This window comes from Polypterus senegalus, chromosome 4 (genome assembly GCF_016835505.1).
Source record: "Polypterus senegalus isolate Bchr_013 chromosome 4, ASM1683550v1, whole genome shotgun sequence".
NCBI lineage: Eukaryota > Metazoa > Chordata > Cladistia > Polypteriformes > Polypteridae > Polypterus > Polypterus senegalus.
This window is the reverse complement of record NC_053157.1, coordinates 111,225,935-111,251,381: the sequence shown is the minus strand read 5'-3', so window position 1 is coordinate 111,251,381 and position 25,447 is coordinate 111,225,935. Positions and strand designations below refer to the sequence as shown.

Below are 25,447 nucleotides of genomic sequence, written 5' to 3'. Positions count from 1 at the left end.
AAATTGACTACATTTTTCAGATGTATTATGCCAAATTATTCATACAGAAACATGAACTTAGCTTTTCCTCAGAATTCAGAACAAACTTAGCTTATTGATTAAATAAAAAATAAGAGATCAAATCTAAAATAAAAAGACCCTCTTCTACGCGGTGGTGTGCTGGGGAGGCAGCATAAAGAAGGAGGACGCCTCAAACCTAGAAAAACTGGTGAGGAAGGCAGGCTCTATTGTAGGCATGGAGCTAGACAGTTTGACATCTGTGGCAGAGCGACGGGCGCAGAGCAGGCTTTCATGGAGAATCCACTGCATCCTCTGAACAGTATCATCTCCAGACAGAGAAGCAGCTTCAGCAACAGACAGCTGTCACTCTCCTGCTCCACTGACAGACTGAGGAGATCGTTCCTCCCCCACACTATGCGACTCTTCAATTCCACGTGGGGGGTGGGGGGTATGGCTGTAAACTGTTTTACCTGCATTTTTATCACTCTTTAATTTAATATTGTTTTTTTATCAGTATACTGCTGCTGGAGTATGTGAATTTCCCCTTGGGATTACTAAAGTATCTATCTATCTACAGTATATAGGTGGCATTAATTTCTTTTGCATTCCTTTCTATTAACAGTGTTTCACTTAATCATTTCTAATAAAAACATTTTATTGCAGGCCTTCAAAACAGCCAAAAATTTCCTCAATGAAAATCCAAACATACAGCTACTAATATTCTGCTTTGCAATAACAGGACAAAAACCAGAAAGAAAACATATACATTCGAGAACACTCTCTGTTGCTCTAATGCACATTAGCCCAAGCCTGGCACCTTTTCTTGGCTGCAAATTCATTAGTGTTTGGGGTCAGGCTCTGAGCTGTGGAAACTCTTAAGACTGAATGAAGGCATACATCAGTGAGACAATTCCTGTGTGATGTTTTGTTCATCTTCACCACAGAGAAAAGTTGCTCATATACATATGTACTACCAGACAGAGAGCGTTTGAGAAGCTTGTATGCAGAGCTGGGGCACTGCGTCAGGGATGAAACGTGGAAACTGTGCATCGCCCATACAGTCATACTTTGCCTTCAGTGCGTCATTACGTTGAAGTTTGATCAGCTAAGTTTGGACACTCTTTCCACGTCAACTGAAAACGGATTACTGAGAAGTTCAAACTTAATTTTCTGGTCTTCAAAGCTGGCAAATCAGATACTCTGCCTCCCAACCGTCTTGAATGTCTCTGTTTTCAGAGTCCACCTTTCATTTTACCATTTTCAAGGGTTAGCTTGCTTGAGGCTACTGATGAGTATATCAACAGGGGGGCATGGAGAGCTGGCGCTTGCAGGCCTTGATTGATGTGACAAAACACTAGCTATTCTAGTGCAATCTGGGATTTGCAGTATAGGTGCTGCATGTACTATAACCAGTGGGCCAGCTCTGACAGACATAAGCTATAATCTTGCTGGCTGAATACAACTGTAACTGGCCTGCAGTCCTTGGGTATAACATGTATGCATTACCCCAACCATGTAATACCCCATCTCTAACTCACACTAAAATGCCACATGGCAAGAAATTTTAGATTTGTAAGGGTGATCATGCAGCTTCTACAGATTTATTTATAGAGATTTGAAACATTTCTGGGCCAATTTATACAATGAATGCACCACAGAAAATGGGGTCTTCTAATTGATAATAAAGTGCAGTTAGGAATTTTGTGTGTCCAATTACAGGTGAAATTAAATAGATAATGTTAAAAGGATTTTCTAAAATATTGCCCTGTTGTAATTGTGGAACAATTTATTAGTGTTCTAAAGGCAAAGGAAATGGATAAATGTAAAAATACATACTGCATATAAATAACTATTCCAAAGTAAAAACAGATTAAACTGTAAAACTGTATTAGACCGATTGTGAAATTAAATCACTAGTGCAAACTGACTAGTAGTGTGGATATTTAATGGAACAGAGTCTCAGTCAAAAGTTAGAAAGAAAACTGCATGGGCAGTTAACAGTGTAAATGTAAATTGCTTGGGATTGGCAAATGAGAGTCTGCAGCACTAAATACAGAATACTGTACTGCATATTGGCTTAAATGCTCTGGCACACTTCTTTAGAGAAAGGCTCTTGATCAGATTAGCAAGTCATTTAAGGAGCTTGAACTATACACTGTCTACTTTAATCCTTAAGCCACAAAAAAACTCTTAACCTGACAAAGAGTTTCTCTTGTGTTAAATGCGAGTATGGTGTCTGTTAAGTACAGAATAGCCATACACCTATTATTCATTAGTCACATGTACTGTGTTTAACTCTCACTAAAAATTATTATTATTTTTTTTTTTAAACCTGTGCAGGACATTACTAGCTCCTTATCTGATATTTCTTTATATTCAATGCTTTGTTACAGTTGCATCAAAACACTATTGGAGCTTACTCTTGGTCTACTTTTTTAGTACTCATTACTTTATTATGCATGATAAACAAGCGCTGAAAAAAACAATGTAAAACCAAAAAATAAACCCAGAATTTAAAAAAATTGCACATAGAGAAATAAACCTTGATTTATAGACTACACATCACATCATGGGCTATAATCAATCGGTGATCGTGCTTATTGAGGCATTACCAGGCTGGTATTTGTCCCAGATATGGAGCAGGAACCAAATAATAATGACAAGGTATTTAATTGCTAGTTCCAGGAAACTTTAGAAAATCCCAGTAGAAACAAAGCAGGGACCAGCCTTTGCTTGTTTTTTAATTTCTGGTGCAAAAACAAATATTCAGATAAAAGGTACGCTTTTTGTTTAACAATGACAAACTCTCTTACCCTATAACAGCAAGACTTAGTCTAAGTCAAATGAAAACATATGTACAGTTATTCTCCATTGCTAACATAAGAGATGAGTTTTACAGATAGACAAAAATGTGAAGAACAAAAGAAAATGGAAAAACAATGGGCAAGTGAACTGAAACAAAAAATTAGTAATGCATACTACACAAAGGGTGGCAGAATAAGGAGAGCTGTATGCAGGAGGAGTTTGCAAGGAGAAGGACAAAGTCATTACATGACACAAAGTGAAAAGCAGGCACATGAAAAGACGAGACATGCTGTATTTGCCCAGGAAGAAATGCACTGGTAACCACAGGAGAAAACTGTAGACATACAGATTACACTTCCTGTCCCACAAGAACCACTAAAGGTCTAACGTGCAGGGGCTGGGTTACCTCTTTAAATGGACAAGCTTCCAAGGTACCCTGGAGATCAAGCCTATTAAAGGCTGCGGAAGGCACAGGGGCCAACAGCAGGCACTGTGGCTTGGTGGCCCTGATAATTACAGAAGTTGTAGAATTTTGGAAATGATTCTGAGTCTTGACTTTAAAAGGACATGGGAGAAAGCGAGAGCTCCAGTGAATGTTGAGCCCTGAGGAGCTAGGAGCAAGCACTCATCTAACTGGAAGTTAGAGGACAGAGACAGTGAAACGTGAGGTGAGCCAATGGCAACTGCAAGTGTCTGTACAGCTTGTCCACCTTTGTTTATCCATCTTTGCTTTAAAAATAATTTTATTTTCTTGTGATTTGGCCTACTTGGCTTTATTCTATGTTCAGAGTTGATATGAGAGTGCCCTCTTGTGCTTACAATATGAAGAACACTAGGTTATAAAAAATAAAATGACAGTAAATTAACTGTAATGTGACTTGAATATTTTACTTTATATTAATTAATATTTTACTCATGTAACATTTCATCGTCTAGAACCGTATGCATACAACTTATTTTCTTAAAATATACAGGAAGTGACACATTTTACTGTTTTATTCAATTTGAACATCCCTAAAAGGTGAGAGCAAAGATGATGCAAAAAAGTTAAACACAAGGACCGTTTACAGTTTTCAGGATTTTCTAATTAATCTTGAATGTTAAAGTCTTTTATTAATATTCTACCCTTAACCTGCAATTGCTTTGTCTTGGGTATGATGTTAATCTGCATCCAGCCCTGTAAGCAGGTCTTTGGCACTCTAGCCACCTCAAAAAAACTCGCACTGTTCCAGTGTGGTGCAGAGGTGTCACCTGTTGCATGGCTACACTCGGGCCCCAATCCAGAACATTCGTCACGTAGTCCGCAATATAAAAGAAGATATTTCCACGGAGCTAACACTCCCATCGGAAACAGTGGGTACGGCAATGCGCTGCATCAGCACATGCTTCCAACCTGTCTCTCTCTCTCTGTGTTGTTAGTCCAGTCAACCAGAAAGCCAGTCTTTAAATTACTGAAAGAATCCATATGTAAAGCCATATGTGAGTGAGGTAGATCAGACTTGCATTATCACACTCATTTAAAAATGGTGCCTAAAATTTTATGAAGAAGCAGAAATTTCATTAAAGAGCATATATACCCTTACAAGCAAAAATTGCATTAGAATTGTCATTCATCTTTCTAATAATACTATACATAGCATTTTAAAAGCTACCTTATCAAATTCAACATCTAATATGTATAGCGGACACTTCCCTGAACCTATTCCAGCAGATCTGGGCACAAGGCAGGAACCAGCACTGGACAGGGTGAACTGGTTGTTTTGTAATTTTTAGTAAAGTCTGTTGTTGCTGTTGATATTGTCTGCAGTTGATTCCTTATTGAGATATACTGTATGCCAATGACTGCTACAAAGGTTATAACTAGTATCAAATGTATATGTTAAACAATTTGTGTAATTTTAATAAATAGCAAAATAAAGCTAAATTAAAATGCTAATTTAGGTCTTAAATGTTTATTGTTTTATAGACATCACATGTTTTGCTTGATGTGTGAAAGGAAATAAAAATACTATGACCTGGGAAAGAAGAAAATATTTTCCATAAACTAGAAACATTTTAAATACACAAAAAGTACCATTTCTGTGGACCCACACCTCTTTAAGACACACATCTTCTAATACACATTGTATTATTGTAGCACAAAATTAATTTTTTAAGATACAAAAAACTGTCATAATGGACAGTAAAATTTAGCTACAGAAACCCTCTGCATTTTATAAGAAAGTAAATGTTAGCAAAAAGTAAAAGTAACTGAGCTCATATAGTTTTAAAGTACATTCTTACACAAAAAAAGGCAATGATTTGAAATTATCACAAGCAAAAATACTAAGTTTGGGTATATGCTTAAACCTCAGTTTGTTACTTAAAAGAAAAGGATGTCTGACACTCTCATATTTGCAGCTCTTTGCTGATTACATATAGGAGCATCAGCAACAACTAGCAATTGTCAGAAATACTTAAGTATTTAGGGATAATTTAGACCAAAGCTGCCACCAAATTAAATAGCTGCTGTGTGACCATTATCCTAAAAAAGGATTGGGTAAATTGATGCAATCAGCTTTGGACACTTAAAGAACTACACTCTAAAAAAGTGATTTCAGTGTGAAGAGGCACAGTCTCAGCACTAAACAAAAAAAGGTTATTTGTGATTCATCTCTTATGGTGAATGTATAAGTGTTAAATATTTGGTTAACTGGCAACTGTAAATTGGCACCGTATTGCTCTGTTCATCTGTTATGAGACAGATGGGAACAAGACACACCAATACATATCATAAGTATATAATATTGTCCATGATCAAGTCAGTATGGCATGCATATAAAGAGATAGTACAGTAAATATAAACCAATAGTATATACTTGTAAACAAGTATATTACCTGAAAAATTACATCATTTGTGGTCTGTTTGGTCCCACATACTTTGAAATTCTATGTAGTAATCAAGCAGCTAAGCCAGGACAGCTGACTGAAGAAAACAAATTATGCTTGAATGTTTCCCCAATTATATTTTTCCATTCCATGTTGCTCAAAGCCTGATAAAATCCTAACAAACCTGTCACATGTGATGACACCAATTAAGAAATAACACATTGTAATAATGGTAGTAAGCCAAGCGACAAGGATGGTGATGGATACTGTAAGCACTTTATTTGCTACATTGTGCACATATAAAGCAAACACAGTGCTAAGATATTTCATGGAATTATAAATTTTGAAGATTATTACAATCACACATAAGAGGGCATAAAATTTTCTAGTTAAGGTAGAAAGTATATGAAGAGGTTTAGTCAAATATCTAACTGCATTCTGTATGAACATGTCATTAAAGATAAGAACAGTTATTTTGCTAGTGTTAAAACAATTGATCTGGGAGAAAGGAGATCAACAGCACTTTTCTGAATTCACAAGATAACAATACAGCCATCCTACTTACTGCAATTGGATCACTAAAGACAGAGCATGAAAAAAGTCTGCATGAGTAAGCTGTTGCAAGACATTCATCAATTTAAGAACAAATCAATTTGTACTGCAACTGAACAGCCTGTATTGATATCAGAAAGCCTAAAATAAAACCTTGCTGGATGCTCAAATCATTACATCAAAAGGCATTCTATATGGCCTAGCACTACAACACTTTCCTAATAATCTCTACAAAAATCTGTTTCTGTCACTTTTCAAGTTAACATATCGGATTTAGTGCCGGGCGGCACAGTGGGTAGTGCTGCTGTCTCGCAGTTAGGGGACCCGGGTTCGCTTCCCGTGTCCTCCCTGCATGGAGTTTGCATGTTCTCCCCGTGTCTGCGTGGGTTTCCGCCGGGTACTCCGGTTTCCTCCCACAGTCCAAAGACATGCGGGTTAGGTGCATTGGCGATCCTAAATTGTCCCTGGAGGGTGTGTGTGTGCATGCCCTGCGGTGGGCTGGCACACTGCCCAGGGTTTGTTTCCTGCCTTGCGCCCTGTGTTGGCTGGGATTGGATCCAGCAGACCCCCGTGACCCAGTAGATAGGATATCTGATAGGTGGATGACTTAGTTCCATTGATTTGATATAGGTTGTGGAGATAAGTTTTTGAAATACACTTTTGCTATACGAAAGAAATTACATTTTTATACAGTATACACTGAGCAAAATCCAGGATGTTCGGTTTTGACATTTGCCACATCAAAAAGGGGACTGTCACTATTTGCGCTGTATTTTTTGTCTAATTACTTTCAGTCTTTCATGTAGCTCTGTGCATGTCAAACAAATGTCTTCTGTCATGAATAACAATGCAGATCTGTGCCATTATTTATCACACATCTTAAGAGTAGGAAAATTGTCCTAACTGTCTCTAAGATCCCAGAAATGGAAATCTGGTCCTCCTTTAAGTAGCAGGAATAAAAGCTTTTTATCAGTTTTACTAATTTAGGGTACTATTCCTAACATAGTCTTACAGCTTCTAGTGAAATTGGAAAGCTCATGAGTTTAGACAGAGATTAGCACGTGCATCCTGCGAAAGGCCGAATGTTTTGGAAACGCTGGGCAGCAACAAAGACATCAATATAACAGAGAAAGAAAAATATTTATAGCAAATCTTATACATTATGTGATCACCCCATCTACCTGGAGAACAGATGCACTCTTTGTTGAAATTAAAGTGTTGATACTGTTATGAGTAAAATGCAGCTTTGCAATTACAAAGATTTGGTTATGACACAACCATTTCTCAAATCTGGCACAAATCTCAATGTCATCAGCACGTGTGAGGTGATATGTTGATTAATACATTTCTTCACCACTTCAATCGAGGCAATGTTGAAGTAAGCTGGGTTCATGCCAGTCTGCCTGAACACAAAGTTGGTCATGGATGCAAACTGTATTATAGTACTCCGCATATATTATCCTGAAGATAAGCAGGGCAGGGCAGGGCAGGGCTGGACTGGTGGTTGACAGCAAAATGTCACACAGGTATTCTGAGCTTTGCATTTCATGAAACAGTGAAAGATTCCATTAAAGTTTACAAGTCCGGGACGGTAGAAGAAGGCAGGCAAAGACTCCCAGAGCAATAGATAAATAGAGCCTCACAGACGATAAGGGGGGTGGGGGGGTTGGTCACAGAGAGAGAGACACTGTATACCACAGTACACTGGAAGAGTGAGCATGACTTATAGCTAAGGCTAGTTTAAGTATAATAGTTACTTTTCAAGGCACTTCACATGGCCATAACAGCAGGAAGGTGACTGATCTGAAAGTATTGATGTGGATCACTCATTATTAATGTACCCATTATCAGCTTAACTCTCTTTCAGCATGTGTGAGCCTTGGTCTGTCCATCTCTGTGCTTGTTACAGCATTATTTATGATGTTGCTGTGAAGTACCACCAATAATGTGCAGCTTAACACAATATTCACCTTTTTAAAAATGTTTCCTTCTTTCTACGATTATTACTACTATTATTATTATCATTATATTTGTGATGAAGCCATAGTGTTAGTATCAGGAAACTACAAAGCATCATCATGATTTCTAAGGAAAGTACAAAAAGACATCAAGAGTATCATGTGTCGCTCGTGAAGTTATTCACTCTAAAACATGAACTCTTACTCCTGGCTTGAAAGTAGGTGTATTCCAACTTTTAGTGCAATTCCTAGGAGTAATTCTGCATTACTTGATAAACATGGGCTCTGAACTTGGTAGCCGGAGAATTTTCATTTTAATCCTTATTTGTCCATCCATCTATTTTCTTAACCACCTAGTCCAATGCTGAGACATTTGGCAGAGTAAAATAGAGCATTTTCACAATGCAATAAGACTGAAATGAAGTGATGCATTTTAAACACTTGTAGTAATTTGTTCTTTAGCCCACAAAGTCACCATCAGTAACCAGGCCAAAATAAAGTTAAAAAAAAGGCATGTGAACAAACATACGTATGTAGTAAGTTAAAAGTACATGTAAACAGGATTTTTGTATGCTGCAATGTATTTTAATTTATCACAATAGTCACATTATTGTAGGTTGAAATTTTGACAGAAAAAGATATGCGATAAATACTTTGACACAATCGCGCTTGGGCGGCAATTATCTGCTCATTAGGGCGAGGACGGTTTTCTGTGTAGCACTGGACACCTGCCACATGATGTAACTTGAAGAGTCAAGCAAACAAATGTAAGTGAAAAGTATATGCTAGCAACCAGAAATGCAGAACTTCAAAACCAATGGTGCAAATCAATCAAAACTGCAGCTAGTGGCAGTTTTTCCACATAAGCAGAAATCAACTTATTTACATCTAAAAAGCAGGTCAGCATGATGTAGTCCGTATGCGGTGTTTAAATTCTGGAATGGCTACTGTTTGTGCAGAGTTTGGGCAATCCACCCTCCATGTGTGTATGAATTTTTTCATCATAATTGTGTTTTTTTTCCACACTCATAATCCACAAATGTGTTTACTGGTTGCCCCAGAGTGAGTGAATATAGGGGTCCGTGAGCATCTGAACAAGTTCAGCAGTATATTTGTATTCTGTTCAGTGTTGTTTTTATCCTTATGCTTGATGCTACTGGAATAATGGATGTTTAAAAACATGACAGGTAGGCTAAAGTATCTAGTAGTCCTCAAACCCCTTATAAATAGATAGTGTTCAAGAGCCCTGATGACTTATTGCACAATACACATTTTGCAAACTATTTAACATATCCTTCATAAAACTGCTAGTAAAAGTTTCCATTAGTTTAAACTTAAAAGTGATTTTTAACTTCCAGCTGTAACTCATTCTTGTGTGTCAGCAAGTCCTGCACTGGACTATAGCAATGTGCCGTCTAGGTTTAGTTTTTTCTTGGCATTGACCGCACCATTAACAGAGCTTAGGTGCTGCCAGCAACCATTAAGTTGATGTAAGTTATTATGTTGAGTAGCTTGAGGCAAGACGCCGAAAATATGAGACCACCTTTAGAGATGTATACTCTGTGGTGCGTAGGTCTGGGATATACTGCCAAAGACTGAGTGGGCTACAGGCATTCCAGCTTAACACAGGGTAGTACACATTTCACTGATAGTATACATGTATAACAACAAGATAATAGGATAGCAAAAACAAAGTGATACGAATATCACTGTTAATGTACATTTGATCAGACTACATCATGATTGTGTTTAATGACCTGCTCAAGGACAGACAGTGAATCAGGAAACTGAACAAGCAAACCTAGGGATTAAAAGCTAATGTCCCAGCCACAACCCCATACCATTTGCTTGTACATTGTTTAATTTACTATTAAATCAGAGAGCACCTGAAGAATGCTTTTTGAAGTAACAATAATAATTCATGTTACTGGAATTAATAATAATTTGGAAAGGTACTGACTTTTTATGCTTTTATGATATTCTGAAATTTATTATGATTCATATTGATCTTGATATAAGTAATACTTAACTGCATTTTTTTATATATAGTTCCTACTCATAATGAGAAAGATGTACAGTAGTACTTCACACATGGGCAACTTTAATTGACTGAATAAACCTCACTGAGACTTGGAAGTTTACAAAGTGTTGCATGCAATTCTTCTACTTCCGATTTATTTATCATAGTGTCATTTTATATTAATGCATTTTCAATTGTTTATATTATTTTCAAAAATGCATATAATAACTTATTAACTGTTTTGACATTGGTTTTTTATTACATAGTGTCTTTTGATTTCACTTTGAATCAGATAAGCATAACATTCCAATTTTTGTACAAAATGTAATTATTATACTGCATAAATAAATCTTAAAGACATACTCCATTGGAGTTCAGCAGTAAAAGGATTTCATCTAACAAGTTTAAGCCAAAATATTTCTCTCAGCAATATGGAAGTAATAAAAATGTGTAAGCCTTCTAGTAATTAGGTGTAAGCCAAATATAAAAAAAATAGTAGTAATAATAATAACAACTCTTAAGGCATTTTGGTTACTTTTAAATTATATTAGCCAGTTATGCTTTACTTAGTAATTAGATTGTAATGCCCTTCTTTCTGGGAACATTGGTTCTTCCTTAACTCTGCTTAGAACATGTCATGTTTTACCTAACCTGCAGTCAAAATCCATTACAGCAGTGAAAGCATAATTCATATATAGCACCATTCACTAAGCACACCATCGCAAAACTTTTTCCTCCCCAGTACAATTCTCAGTATAACAAAAAAAAATATGTAGGTCTTAGCAGAGAACATACATCTTTTCACAACAATAAAAAAATAATCAATCAATCAATCAATCAAGGGAGAAGCAGGACTGCCTTGCTTACTGAGAAAATCTGTGTAACAGTGCAGCTCAACAAACTACATGGAATCCCACAGACAGAAGAGTTCATGCTGCTGCTTCACCATGTCTGTCTGTTGCACATAGTAAGAATATCAGTAATAAACATTATGAAATAACATGCAACTATCCATCTTCTTCTGCTTATCCGAGGTCGGGTCGCGGGGGCAGCAGCTTGAGCAGAGAGGCCCAGACTTTCCTCTCCCTGGCCACTTCTTCTAGCTTTTCCGGGAGAATCCCAAGGTGTTCCCAAGCCAGCCGGGAGACATAGTCCCTCCAGCGTGTCCTGAGTCTCCCCCGGGGCCTCCTCCTGGTTGAACGTGCCCGGAACACCTCACCAGGGAGGCATCCTGATCAGATGCTCGAGCCACCCTAATCCGACTCCTCTCGATGCGGAGGAGCAGCGGCTCTACTCTGAGCCCCTCCCGGATGACTGAGCTTCTCTCCCTATCTTTAAGGGAAAGCCCAGACACCCTGTGGAGGAAACTCATTTCAGCCGCTTGTATTCGCGATCTCGTTCTTTTGGTCACTACCCATAGCTCATGACCATAGGTGAGGGTAAGAACGTAGATCGACTGGTAAATTGAGAGCTTTGCCTTACGGCTCGGCTCCTTTTTCACCACAACAGACTGATGCAGAGCCCGCATCACTGCGGACGCCGCAACAATCCACCTGACGATCTCACGCTCCTTTCTTCCCTCACTCATGAAGACCACCCCGAGATACTTGAACTCCTCCACTTGGGGCAGGATCTCGCCTCCAACCCGGAGAGGGCACACCACCCTTTTCCGGCTGAGGACCATGGTCTCCGATTTGGAGGTGCCGATTTCCATCCCAGCCACTTCACACTCAGCTGCGAACTGATTCAGAGAGAGCTGAAGATCACGGCCTGATAAAGCAAACAGGACATCATCATCTGCAAAAAGCAGTGACCCGATCCCGAGTCCACCAAACTGGACCCCCTCAACACCCTGGCCGTGCCTAGAAATTCTGTCCATAAAAGTTATGAACAGAATTGGTAACAAAGGACAGCCCTGGCGGAGTCCAACTCTCACTGGAAACGGGTTCGACTTACTTCCGGCAATGCGGACCAAGCTCTGACACCGGTTGTACAGGGACCGAACATCCCTTATCAGGGGGTCCGGTACCCCATACTCCTGGAGCACCCCCCGCAGTATTCCCCAAGGGACACGGTCGAATGCCTTTTCCAAGTCCACAAAACACATGTAGACTGGTTGGGCAAACTCCCATGCACCCTCCAGGACTCTGCTAAGGGTGTAGAGCTGGTCCACTGTTCTGCGACCAGGACGAAAACCACACTGTTCCTCCTGAATCCGAGGTTCGACTATCCAATGGACCCTTCTCTCCAGAACCCCCGAATAGGCTTTTCCAGGGAGGCTGAGGAGTGTGATCCCTCTGTAGTTGGAACACACCCTCCAGTCCCCCTTCTTAAAGAGGGGGACTACCACCCCTGTCTGCCAATCCAGAGGCACTGTCCCCGATGTCCATGCGATGTTGCAGAGACATATCAAGACAGTCGTACAACATCCAGAGCCTTGAGGAACTCCGGGCGTATCTCATCCACCCCCGGGGCCCTGCCACCAAGGAGTTTTTTGACCACCTCAGTGACCTCAGTCCCAGAGATGGGGGAGCCCACCTCCAAGTCCTCAGGCTTTGCTTCCTCATTGGAAGGCATGTTGATGGGATTAAGGAGGTCTTCAAAGTACTCCCCCCACCGACCCACAATGTCCTGAGTCGAGGTCAGCAGTGCACTATCCCCACCATATACAGAGTTGACACTGCACTCCTTCCCCTCCTGAGACGCCAGACGGTGGACCAGAATCTCTTAGAAGACGTCCAAAAGTCGTTCTCCATGGCCTCCCCAAACTCCTCCCATGCCCAATTTTTTGCCTCAGCAACCACCGAAGCCGCATTCCGCTTGGCCTGTCGGTACCTATTAACTGCCTCCAGAGTCCCACAGGACAAAAGGGTCCAGTAGGACTCCTTATTCAGCTTGATGGCATCCTTCACCGCCGGTGTGCACCAACGGGTTCGGGGATTGCCGCCACGACAGGCACCGACCACCTTACGGCCACAGCTCCGGTCAGCCGCCTCAACAATAGAGGCACGGAACATAGCCCATTTGGACTCATGTCCCTCTCCTTCCTCTGGATGTGGTCGAAGTTCTTTCGGAGGTGGGAGTTGAAGCTACTTCTGACAGGGGAATCTGCCAGAGGTTCCCAGCAGACCCGCACAACACGTTTGGACCTACCGGGCCTGACCACCATCCTCCCCCACCATCGAAGCCAACTCACCACCAGGTGGTGATCAGGTGGTGATCAGTTGACAGCTCCGCCCCTTTCTTCACCCGAGTGTCCAAGACATGTGGCCGCAAGTCCGACGACACGACCACAAAGTCGATAACATGCATGTCTAACTTAAAAAAAAAAAAAAAAACAGCAACCTTAGATTTAGAAGTAACCCTAATGGTGAAAACATGAAAACTCTGTTTCTTAACCATGACATTACTTGCGCTCAATACAGGGATGTCACCTGCCTTGTGATCCTGAATACGACTAAGTGGGTTTAGTAATGGATGGATGGATGTACCATGATGCTTCCAGGCAATGGAGTCTTCCCAAGTCATTTCATCACATTTCCTTTATTGAGCAAGTGCAATGATGTAATTCTATACTGCTAGACAGCAAAGTTAAGATCTTCAGAAAAATTACCTAACTATGAATTTGTCTGGGCTTCTGTCTGCTCATTTTAATTGTGAAACATTACTTAGAAATGTTCATGTGTTAATGAGGAATTAATATGATTCTGTGTCATATTTTTGAATCATTCTGTTCAACGGTTGATCTGCTCCAACAGAAGCAGAACAGCAAGTCAAAGTAATGTAGGATTCTGAAGAGAAGTTACAAAAGATATCAAATGAAAGATGAATAATATTTGAAGAAGAATTAACTCATGAAAATACCTGCATAAGAAATTCATATGACTTTTCACATTACATCCGATAAACAGTACTTTGAATTTTAAAGTCTATTTTCACAGAAATGTGTCTAATGAAAATTTACTTAGAAATCAATGAGGTCAGAATATCACGAAAGGTATGTAAGAAGGATGAATAGTTATTGGTTATGTTAAATAAATCTCAGAATTATGCTTTATAATTTAAACAATTGTAACAATCCTACATATTTACTATTTTTTTCTTCTCTTACGTGTGTAATCAAGAAATTAAGTGTCAACACAATGATATTTTATACTAAGCAACAGAGTCATTATTATTCATTCTTTCATTAACCACTGTACACTATGAACTACTCCACATTAAAGACATGCACAAAAAACTAGACTTAACTAAAACTCACTGATATCATAGGTGAAATAAATAATATAATAAGCAGCAGTTTTATCATATTATGCAAGAAAGCAAAACAGAGGACAAGGGAAGAGTAAGATATTTAATCAAAACAAAGTAGTGTAGTCAGTTACTATGCTGCAGGAAGTTCAGAAACTGCTGAATTGTAGGTCAGTTCAAAAATAATAAAACAAACCCAACAAAAATTATTTTTTTTAGTTGCTAGTATTTTAACATAGCAGCTTACTGCAAATTAACTTTTTCAGTCTTAAAAAGAGAAGACTACGTGGGGGCTCATCTACAGCATTAGGGTCCTTAAACATTACTAAAGTTGAGAAAGCAGAAATCTTTCAGCTAAATTGTAAATTACACACCCAAACATTCCTGAAAATCTACACAAAGCAACAAGACTTATTTGAAGCAGAAACACCAACAGTTTTACTGAATGAGATATATACTGAGATTTGGCATTTAACTAAATCACAGACGGACAGACGGATAGATGGATGATACTTTATTAATCCCAAGGGGAAATTCACATAATCCAGCAGCAATATACTGATACAAAGAAACAATATTAAATAGTAATAAAAATGAAAAAAATGAAAATAAAATTAATGTTAGCATTTACTCCCCCGGATGGAATTGAAGAGTCGCATAGTGTGGGGGAGGAACGATCTCCTCAGTCTGTCAGTGGAGCAGGACAGTGACAAAAGTCTGTCACTGAAGCTACTCCTCTGTCTGGAGATGACACTGTTCAGTGGATGCAGTGGATTATTCATGATTGACAGGAGTTTGCTTAGTGCCCGTCGCTCTGCCACAGATGTTAAACTGTCCAACTTTAATCCTACAATAGAGCCTGCCTTCTTAACAAGTTTGTCCAGGCGTGAGGCGTCTTTCATCTTTATGCTGCCACCCCAGCACACCACCGCGTAGAAGAGGGCACTCGCCACAACCGTCTGGTAGAACATCTGCAGCATCTTACTGCAGATGTTGAAGGATGCCAACCTTCTCAGAAAGTATAGTCTGCTCTGACCTTTCTTACATAGAGCATCAGTATTGGCAGTCCAGTCCAATTTGTCATCCAGCTGCACTCCCAGATATTTAAGGTCTGCACCCTCTGCACACAGTCACCTCTGATGATCACAGGGTCCATGAGGGGCCTAGGCCTCCTAAAATCCACCACCAGCTCCTTGGTCTTGCTGGTGTTAAGGTGTAAGTGGTTTGAGTCGCACCATTTAACAAAGTCTTTGATTAACTTTCTGTACTCCTCCTCCTGCCCACACCTGATGCAGCCCACAATAGCAGTGTCATCAGCGAACTTTTGCACGTGGCAGGACTCCGAGTCATATTGGAAGTCTGATGTATATAGATTGAACAGGACCAGAAAGTACAGTCCCCGGCGCCCTGTATTACTTAACACAATGTCAGAACTGCAGTTCCCAAGACGCACATATTGAGGTCTGTCTGTAAGATAGTCCACAATCCATGCCACCAGGTGTGAGTCTACTCCCATCTCAGTCAGCTTGTCTCTAAGGAGCAGAGGTTGGATGGTGTTGAAGGTGCTAGAGAAGTCCAAAAGCATAATTCTTACAGCACCACTGCCTCTGTCCAGGTGGGAGAGGGATCGTGTAGCATATAGATGATGGCATCCTCGCTCCCACCTTCTCCTGGTATGCGAACTGCAGAGGGTCGAGGGCGAACGGACCTGTGGCCTCAGGTGGTGAAGCAGCAGACGCTCCATGGTCTTCATCAGATGTGAAGTCAGAGCAACAGGCGGAAGTCATTCAGCTCACTAGGACGTGATACCTTTGGGACAGGGTGATACAAGATGTTTTCCAAAGCCTTGGGACTCTCCCCTGTTCCAGGCTCAGGTTGAAGATGCTGTAGAGGACTCCCAGTTCCAACGCACATGCCTTCAGCAGTCGTGGCGATACACCATCTGGACCCACTGCTTTGCTGGCACAAAGTCTTTTCAGCTCTCTGCTCACATGGGCTGCTGTAATTGTGGGTGGGGATGTCTCACCTATGCTGGTATCAGCAGAAGGATGGTTGGAGGATGCAGTACTCCGAGGTGAGAGTGGGTTACTGTGATCAAACCTATTAAAGAAGTTGTTCATTTGGTTTGCTCTCTCCACGTCTGTCTCGATGGCGGCACCCGCTTCGAGCTGCAGCCAGTGATAATCTTCATCCCATCCCACTTCCTTCATGCTGTTGTTCTGCAACTTCTGCTCCAGCTTTCTCCTGTACTGCTCTTTCGCCGCCCTGAGCTGGACTTGGAGTTCCTTCTGCACACACTTGAGCTCATGTTAATCACCACCTTTAAAAGCCCTTTTCTTCTGGTTCAATAGGCCCTTGATGTCACTTGTAACCCATGGCTTGTTGTTAGCATAGCAGCATACTGTTCTTACTGGAACTACAATGTCCATACAGAAGTTGATGTAATCAGTTGTGCATTCAACAGCCTCTTCAATGTTCTCACTATGTGACTCAAGCAATATATCCCAGTCTGTAGTTCCAAAGCAGTCCCTCAGAGCCTGCTCTGCCTCAGGGGACCACTTCCTGAATGAGCATGTAGTTGTAGGTAGCGCCCTCACTCTTGGTTTGTATTGAGGCTGAAGCAGAACCAGGTTATGATCTGCTTTCCCAAGCAAGCTTTCCCGGGGTGGCGCTGCATGCGTCTTTAACGTTTGCATACAGTAGGTCGATAGTCCTGTTTCCCCGAGTGTTACATTCCACATACTGGGAGCTGCATTCTCTGTAGGTTCTGACAGTTTTCACCAGCACAGCCAGTTTGTCGATCTTATTTGGTAGTGAGTTTACATTTCCCAGGATCACAGAAGGCACCGACGGTTTTCTCCATTTTCTCTCAAGTTGTCTCGATTTAATCTTATCTTTTATCTTTGCGTCGGCTCAGCTGCCCCGATATTGTCTTCTTACCTCGTCAGGTAAATAAGGAACCACACCGGCATAAGCATTTCTTCAGTGCTTTAAGCTGACTACTTGAATAGGCGATTCTCGGAGTGTAAAAATCCATGTCAAATTCTAAAATAGTAAAAAAAAGTGTCCAAGGAGCAATTCCACATAAAAGAAAGTGGTAGAAGTGATCAGTGAAATAGAGAAAAATACAGATAAAAAGGTAAAAAGATAAAGTCATAAACGGAGCTGCTGGAAAGGCTGCCACTCGGATGCGGCGCCGGAAATATTTGCAAAATTCTTTAAACTAGCCAACCCGCGGCGTACCATATGCCACATAATCAGGCCGGTTTTTTAATGATTTAAGCACAGGGAGAAAATTAACATTTGAAAAATCGGTAATGTAATAAATCAGCAAGAAAAGCAACATTGTAATAATGCACGGAACGAACCAAAACACAATAGTCCGTGACTGAAAACTGGCGGACCGCAATCTCGCCTTCTCTTGCCAGACGGAGGGATGGGGGTGCACGGCACGTAGAGTGGAACGGGAGGAGAGGAGAAGGACGTCCATTCAGCTCCCTCCGTCATGCTAGTCTGCTGAATTTTCGTTCAGTATGTACCATAGATCCCGACTCGGTATATTAGCCGACCCCCTTCTCTACCTACTAAATTACATGTATTTGCCAATGACCGGTATTTAAGCCGACCTCCTTCTCCAAGCAAAATTTTCTAAATTTCCTTAAAAGTGTCTCTTCAGGTATATTTATCGGCGAGAATTTGAGATTGCCGGCATTTTTGATGGAAACCAGGAAGTGATTGCGGAGAAGTTTGGTAAAATGAAACCTTTGTGTTGAAACTATATACGCATAAATACGTACATCGGGCGGGTGGATTTCGGAGACTCGTTATAAATTTGATTAACTTAAATACGCAATACAGTGGACCCTTGACTTACGAACTTAATTCGTTCGCGAAGGCTAACCCATAATGCGTTCTGAACCTCCCACTGCAACACTTACTTAACCTTTTCATAATAAAAAAGGGTTGTATAATGTGCATAATTTACCAAAACACCAATAATTTTTCTAATGTGCTAACCAAAAAGTTATAAAAAGTGTCTAGCCCACCAAAAGTAGGCTAGATTAAGCTAGGAGCATGGTGGCGTGCATGGTCGCAGCAGCTCAGGGCTCTCCTTTTCAGTGCACTTTTTTGTTGTTTTTGTACTTTTTGTACGACACAGACGGAGAAGGGAAAAAAAGCAGAAGCGGGGCCGCAGATCCGGCGTTATGCTAAGGCTAAAAAAACAACCATACCAGCCCTATACAGAACATTTTTTCTGCACTGAAGGAGCTGCTTTCAATCTCATTGTAGATGTGTATAGTGACAATAAAAGGCATTCTATTCTAGAAACAACAATTTCATACTGTACTCACCATTTAATTTGACATCTTTGGGCTGCAGGAAGGCAGGAGGAGGAGAATGAAATGGAAGGAGGTTAGTGTTTAGAAGGAGCCTCCTTATGCAAATCTTTTCTTTGTAAAATTGTCGAGATGGTGGATTTCGACATGCTGTACATATTAGCGAGATCGGTCACACGAACAGCGCTCGCATATTTCCACAGAATTTCCATCTTCGTTTCGATTGTGATCGCTTTCTTTACCTTCTCATCCTTCCTTCCTTCCTTAGCAATTATGTGTCTTGCTTGCATGGTCTTAATGAATTATATATATAGATAAATCACTGCAATGACCGAAATTACATCCACAAAACACATGTATCTGGGCTCCGACTGACGCTACTAACGCTCTCAGTTTTTTGTTTACAATCGTGCAAGCGGATACACGTGACCGCATCCGGGTCGTAACGCAAGGTGTTAATTGTAAATCAAAACAAAAATTTAATTATAAATTTTATTAATAAAATCAACAACTAAAACACTTTTTAGAAAAAATTCTTTATTTAATTTAAAGTACCGGCATGTAAAGTTATTTCTTCATCTGAAAGATGGCTCTGTGGTTTCGTCATTATTTACTTCCGTATTCATCGTCAAAACCAGCATTGCACTGGAAATCTTGAATCTGAAACGATACTCGTTGTATAAACCGACCCCCCCAAACTCCAAGCCTAAAATCTAGGACGAAATTCTCGGCTTATATAACGGGATCTATGGTACTGCCCGCTCATATGCCCACCTCCAACTCGTCACTTGAGTCGTTGGCTGCTTTTCTATATATAATCCACCAAGACACCCGACCACAGTAGTAGCGAGGTGGGAGGGGGTTGTGCACAAAGTGTAGTGACGTAACCGGTGGGAGCGTATGAGTCGCACTTAGTGGGAGTTCCACGGTTTGCAGCCCGAATGGGGTTCAACGGCTTACCCACACCTCTCTGCACGGGTAGACACACGCTCAATCTCATGCATAATTATTAATTGAATGCTAAACACTTCTGGAAAGACACGGTTGTAAGTGAATGAAAAGATGGGAACTCTGGAGAGAGGAAAATACAACACAATAGTGAACCCGCGGCATAACAAACGCCGCATAATTATTTATTGATGGTTGAACACTTCTGGAAAGACAGTTGTCTAAAAAGGGAGGGTTTGAGGATACAACAGAAAGTGAATGAAAAGATGGAACTCTAGACTTTTCATTGCTCTGTGCGGTTTTGGCTGCCTTTCTATATATAATCCACCAAGACACCCAACCACGGCAGTAGCGAGGTGGGAGGGGGGTGTGAACAAAGTGCAGGAGCATCTAAGATGCATGTTTGTCGTGGATGCGAATTGCTGTATGCAGCGTGTAAAACAGTTGCGATCGTGCATCGTAACCGAAAACTCGGTTTTTAAAGACTGCTTACTTCATTGTGTTTTAAACTCAGTTGTAAAGGATTGTTTTAAGGATCCCACGGGATACCCCTCGCAAACTGTTTTACATGCTGCATATGGCGACTCACCTATGCGAGAAACATGCCTCTATGAACAGTCAAGGTGGCTCGGAAGTACATGAGGCATCTACGACCGACAAATATAAATTAGTGATGGGTCGTTCTTGAATAATTCGTTCATTTTGAACGAATCTTTAATGTGACTCTGGAAGAACGAGTCGTTTCGTGGGAGTGATTCGTTCAGTCGCGCATGTGCATTTGCGCAACTTCTTATAGTTTCTGTATTGGAATAAGCTTAACCAACTCAGTCTGAGACGGAAACAGAATTGATTAGTTCATCTCTCGAGTCTCCGAGTTCGAGTCGTTCGTTCATCACGTGGCAGCCCCATAAGCTTAACCTATGCAGTGTGAGCCGGAAAGAGAATTGATTAGTTCATTCCTCGAATCTTTCGAGTCATTCCTTCTTTTGTCACGTGACCACTTACCGGCTCAGTACCTCAGTCAAATACTAACGTAAAATTCCATTTGTTGTATGTTGGATCATATTTAGAAATTATCATAAAATTATCAAAAATATCTAAAACGCATTTTCTTATAAATAAAAAAGGTCTGTCAATTTCTGTCACTATGAATTTGTTACTGTTTCTTGAGGATCTGTGGTGTTTTATTTTATAAATAAATAATCCTGTTACAAATAAATTATTGATTAATTATTGTGATCAACATTTGTGTAAGCAGTAGATGTGTTAGGGAGGTAACAGGTAACATTTTAATTATATTTTGCTAAAATGAACGAAATAACTTGAAAAAAGATTTGTTCATTTTGCTGAACGAGACTCAAAGGTCAAAGTCGGTAAAATGATCTGAACTTCCCATCACTAATATAAATGACGCCGTTCTTTGTGTCGTCGCGCCTGAGTTGGTAGACATGGCTCTGTGAGTTGTCGTTGTATCCAATGGTCTTGGAGTTGGTGGGCGTGACTCCTCCCTGCATGCGCCATAGGTATCTTACTTGTCGGCGGCTTAGTGAATCCACGCCCCTTCCGCCAAGCTTTCCACGGGTGTCTTGCCTTTTGAGCAATATATATATTGCTCAAAAAAATTAAAGGAACAGTTTTTATTCAGAGTATAACATCAAGTCAATGAAACTTCTGGGATATTGATTTGGTCAGTTAAGTAGCACAGGGGGTTGTTAATCAGTTTCAGCTGCTTTGCTGTTAATGAAATTAACAACAGGTGCACTAGAGGGGCAACAATGAGATGACCCCCAAAACAGGAATGGTTTAACAGGTGGAAGCCACTGACATTTTTCCCTCCTCATCTTTTCTGACTGTTTTTTTCACTAGTTTTGCATTTCACTATGGTCAGTGTAACTACTGGTAGCATGAGGCGAAACCTGGACCCTACAGAGGTTGCACAGGAAATCCAACTTCTCCAGGATGGCACATCAATGTGTGTCATTGCCAGAAGGTTTGCAGTGTCTCCCAGCACTGTCTCAAGGGCATGGAGGAGATTCCAGGAGACAGGCAGTTAGTCTAGGAGAGCTGGACAGGACCATAGAAGGTCCTTAACCCATCAGCAGGACTAGTATCTGCTCCTTTGGACAAGGACAAACAGGATGAGCATTTCCAGAGCTCTACAAAATGACCTCCAGCAGGCCACTGGTGTGAATGTCTCTGACCAAACAATCAGAAACAGACTTCTTGAGGGTGGTCTGAGGGCCCAACGTCCTCTAGTGGGCCCTGTGCTAACAACCCAGCGCAGTGGAGCTCGATCGGCATTTACCATAGAATACCAGAATTGTCAGGTCCACCAATGGCACCCTGTGTTTTTCACAGATGAGAGCAGGTTCACCCTGAGCACATGTGACAGACGTTGAAGGGTCTGCAGAAGCCATGGAGAATGTTATGCTGTCTGTAACATCATTCGGCATGACCAGTTTGGTGGTGGGTCAGTGATGGTCTGGGGAGGCATATCCATGGAGGGACGCACAGACTTCTACAAGCTAGACAAAGACACCTTGACTGCCATTAGGTATGAGGTTAAACTCCTTGGACCCATTGTCATACCCTACGCTGGTGCAGTCGGTCCTGGTTTCCTCCTAATGCACGATAGCTCAAACCCTGAATTTCTAGTAATCACTGAAACCTGGTTAAAAAAGTCTATTTCTTATCCTGATTTAAATTTACCTGGCTACAATTTATTTATACAGGACAGGTCCTCCAAAGGTGGTGGCGTGGCAATTTATATCAAAGAACATCTTAAGTGCTCAATTGCCTTATCTAAGACAGTTCCCAAGCAATTCGATTTGCTTGTTTTAAACACTGAATTCACTAACAATTTCACTCTGTCAGTGGCTGGGTGTTATCGCCCTCCATCAGCCCCGGCCTGTACCTTAACCACATTGTCCAGTGTGTTGGTGCCCTTGATCAAAACTGAATTTGTGCTTCTTGGTGATTTAAACTGGGATATGACCAAACCACCCGATAAAGTCATTCAACAATTCGATGCATTAAACTTGCATCAAATTATCTGCTTCCCCACTAGGTATGACTCCAAATCTATAGACAAGGCTACGCTGATTGACATTATTTTAACTAATTCTCCTCACAAGTATAACTCTGGGGTATTTTGTTCTGATATCAGTGATCACTGTTTTACTGCATGTGTTCGAAATGGTTGCTCCATCAAGAAACCAACTCAATTCTGTTGCAAACGTGCTTTTAAAAACTTTAATCGCCAATCTTTTCTACATGACATGGCTGATGTTAACTGGTCAAGAATCAGGCTGGTTCCAATGGTAGACGAGGCTTGGTATTTATTTTATAAGCTTTTCAGGGCTATTGTTGATAAACATGCTCCGATGAAAAAACTTAGAGTAAAGGATCGACATAGTCCTTGGTTTACCCCGGAGCTCACTATGCTTTTACAACAAAAAAATACTCTCTGGCGCAAGGCACGACACTCTAGATCCCCAGCAGATATTTTGGTTTTTAAGCAACTCAGAAATAAATCCTTACAAGCTGTTCGCAAGGCTAAAACAGACTATTTTAAGAAGCAGTTTTCTCTTAGTAGCTCTGACCCTAACAAATTCTGGAATGCGGTAAAGGAGATGGAAAATAAACCATCTTGTAAACTACCTCCTTCACTCTACTTAGAGAACATTGTAGTATCAGACAAGAAGTGTATGTTGGAGCTCCTCAATAAGCACTTTATAACTTCTGGTCTAACCCCTGAATTTTCTAATTCTGCTTCATCATCTATAAATTCTACTAATTGTTTTACTGCATCTTCTCCAACTCTCCCTCATCTTACAATACTTCCTTCCTCCTCTCACAGTTTCACCTTGCAGGCTTTTTCAGTGGAAGAGGTTCTGGATGAATTGCTCAGGCTGGACTCCAATAAATCTGCTGGGTCTGATGAGGTGGATCCTGTCTTTTTTAAAATTGGCCGCTTCCATTATCACTGCTCCCATCACAGATATATTTAATTTATCTATATGTACAGGGCAAATTCCTCGTGCTTGGAGGTCAGCGTTAGTGTTCCCTCTCTTTAAGGGTGGTGACCGGTCAGATCCCAACTGTTACAGGCCTATTTCTGTCTTGCCATGTATCTCCAAGGTTTTGGAAAAACTCGTAAATGGTCAACTCACTGATTATTTGGAAGCACACAACATCTTATCACCTGTTCAATCAGGATTTAGATCTGGGTTTGGGTGTATAACAGCTACTCTTAAAGTCCTAAATGATATCTATTCTGCTTTGGATTCTAAATTGTACTGTGCTGCTATTTTCATTGACTTGGCCAAGGCCTTTGACTCTGTCAATCATAAGTGTCTTATTGATAGGCTTCATGACACAGGTATCTCTTGACAAATCCTGGTCTTGGTTTTCCAATTATCTTACTGATAGAGTGCAGTCCGTGAAATCTGAACTACTCCTTTCCCAGCCTCTCCCAGTCACCAATGGTGTCCCGCAGGGATCAATACTTGGACCTACACTTTTTTCTATTTATATTAATACTGTCGCTAATTCGGTTACAGATTCATCTATCCATCTTTACGCTGATGACACAATTCTTTATTCTACAGGTTCTTCCCCTGCTACAGTCTTGCAGCAACTTCAACTTAGTTTTAATAGTTTGCAACTGACTCTTTCTAATTTGCACCTCCAGTTAAATATTTCCAAAACTAAACTTATGTGGTTCGGTAAAAAAGGTCATATTCCATCAAGCTCTCCAGGTATTTGTTCCCTTGACGGGACACCACTGGACCAGATTACTGAATATAAATATCTGGGAATTTGGCTGGATAATACTCTGTCTTTCTCAAAACACATTGACAATCTGAAGTCTAGGATCAAATTAAAACTTGTGTTCCTTTATAGAATGCGTTCTGCATTTACATCATCTGCTAGGAAAACTTTGGTTCAAATGACAATCCTTCCCATGTTTGACTATGGTGATGTTATTTACAGATCAGCATCCAAAGGCCTGCTTCAGAAGCTCGACGTTCTTTATCACTCTGCCATCCGGTTTATAACAAATGCTCCTTTCAAAACCCATCATTGTACCCTGTATTCTTCTCTCAACTGGTCTTCATTGTACACCCGCCGTAAAGTCCATTGGCTTATGATTATTTACAAAACTCTCCTTGGTTTTTCCCCTCCTTACTTACAGGAATTGTTACACCTTTCTTCTTCTGTGTATAATACTCGTTCTGCTAATCTGATTCTGCTGACAGTTCCTAAGGCTACTTCTGTACTTGGCCTGTCGTCTTTTCAGAACGCTGCTGCTAGAGACTGGAATGACCTGCAGAAAATTTCAAAACTGAATAATTTCATTCCTAAATCAGTTTTCCAATCACGGATTTCAGCTTATTATAAAGATGTGTGTCGCTGTTACTTAGGCTAGCTGCTCCAATTCACTGCTGCTCTACTCATTGTTGCTCCAATGTTCTTATTGTTTATATATTTTTATGACTTTTTTTGTAAACATGTAATTTATTTACTGTTTCTTGCTTCATTTCTTTCTTTATTTATCATTATTTTTTTTTTCTTTCGTAATTTCATTTATATTGTATATGTGTATCTTTCTTAATATGTTTTATTTTATTTTATTTTTTTCTTACCCCCCAATCCCACCATTTCCCTCTTAAGGCTTTGCCCTTTCCAGGCCACAGTTGTAAATA

General features: G+C 40.5%; 1 protein-coding gene across 5 annotated transcripts in view; it reads right to left on the bottom strand.

The window, feature by feature from the left end:
• The window catches only part of nek1 (NIMA-related kinase 1), a 225,527-nt gene that overhangs the window by 6,239 nt on the left and 193,841 nt on the right, over positions 1 to 25,447 (bottom strand). The window lies entirely within an intron of this gene.